Raw genomic sequence first — 1,929 nt, 5'->3', positions numbered from 1 at the left:
GTCCGACGTCTCCCTTCACCCACTTTTCTGTTGTCCGTCCCCCAGGGAGGAGGTCACATGTAGATCCTTGTAATCGGTTCCCTCTTTCCAACCCACTCTCCCTCTCATTTTAAAATTACCAACAGACTACGTGTAGACTGCATTTGTTTCTTTCTTCTCTCCACTGTGCTTTTCCCATGACTCGGCCACTTCAAGGGACCCATGATCCTCTTCGTGGCATTTGGATTTTTTTACTGGCGTGACAATGAGCAATGCTGCTGCGGTTGTGCGTAGGCTGGTCTCTTGGTGCTCATGCGCAGGCGCTTCCCTTAGCGCGGACTGAGGGCAGGACCCGGTACCTCCTAGGTAATGCATTTTCCACTTCATTAGACAATGCCACATTATTTTCCAAGAATAGATTTATCAATTGACATTGGCTCCATTTACCATTGCAACAAAAGTTTTATAGTAACTAAGCAAATAAGGGCACCCTCATATTTTATGTGTTTCAAGGTTTTATGGTAACATGCAAATATGTTGGAAGACAATATAAATATTGAAAAACTTATTAAAAAGACCTAGACCATTCTGGAATTATTACATGTTCATAGGTGAGACGGGAATGGAAATTTATAGAAGATAAACATGAAAAGATTGGCAAGTGTACTGGAGTTCAAGAAACAGTAAGTTAACACCAAGAGAAGATACCGTTTCATACCCACCAACTTGGCAACAATTTTAAAAGCCCAACAATGTTCAATGTGGGTAGTGATGTAAAGCAAATTCTCACCCACTGCAGATCAGAATGCAAATCAAGACAATAGTTTTGGAAAATTACAAAGCATTTTCCAGTAAAGTTCACCAACCCTATGACCTAATCATTCACTGCCAAATTTACACCTATTTGTAGCAGAAGATACATATGAAACTGTTAGGAGCAGTACTGTCCATGACAGAGAACACCGGAACAAGGAGTCAATTAACAAAACAAACAACAAAACCCCTCAGTAAACAGGGGCATAGTCATATAATGGAATACTATCCAGCAGTGAAAGCCGAACTCCAGCTGCAGTGAGAAATCACAGAAATAGACTATTGTGTGAAAATCAGGGACTCGCAGACACATACTCTATGATTCTTTAATATTAATATTTCCAAAGCATGTAAATACATTGATAGAGCATATAAATAAACACACTGGGATTCCAAAGCGATAAAGAAAATTAAGGGAAGTGGGACTCATAATTCAAATAATACATTACTTCTGGGTGGGATGGAGAGGGGAAATTGGGAGAGGAGCATAGATTTCACTGTTTGTTTCTTAGCTTGGCATTAATTTTATTATCATTCTTTGAATTGTGTACATAGATATCTACAAGATATCTACCCTTGGATATATTATAAAATCAAAAAGAAATAAGTACATGGAAGGTAACATCGATGGCAAGCACTTGCAGCTGTCACTTGACTGGTGAAAGTAAGAGCCCCCCTGTGCCGCCACGAGAGAAGCGGGGTTGGGAGGTTTGCTGTGAATTAAGTATCAGCACTGCGGAAGAACTCATTGATTCTTGTGAGACACCAGCCTATGCATACGTGAGCATTTGACACGTGCCATATAAGAGATCTTTAATAAAGATGGTGGGAGGAAAGGAAGACGGGAGAGAGGAGGAATGCAGAGAAGGAGGGAGGGAGGTTGGCTGCCTCGGATTTGTGAATAATTGATTCTACACAATAAATATAATCCCTGTTGTCTGGCAAGAGTTCAATGCTTGTCTTGACTGTGAGAGCTCTCTATTCTCTTGTAGAATTTAGCCCATTGTGTCTTCACATTACTAATGGCAATACTGACAGCTCTAGTACACCACGGAGACTCGCTTGTCAGGCATTAAGTACTATGCCATGTTATTATGGATTTTTTTGTCTGATGGAGCAATCACTGCTCCTTATGCG

This window comes from Echinops telfairi, unplaced genomic scaffold (assembly GCF_000313985.2).
Source record: "Echinops telfairi isolate 266 unplaced genomic scaffold, ASM31398v2 ScPeMD7_7420;HRSCAF=8458, whole genome shotgun sequence".
Classification (NCBI taxonomy): Eukaryota; Metazoa; Chordata; class Mammalia; order Afrosoricida; family Tenrecidae; genus Echinops; species Echinops telfairi.
Note: the sequence above shows the minus strand (reverse complement) of the source record.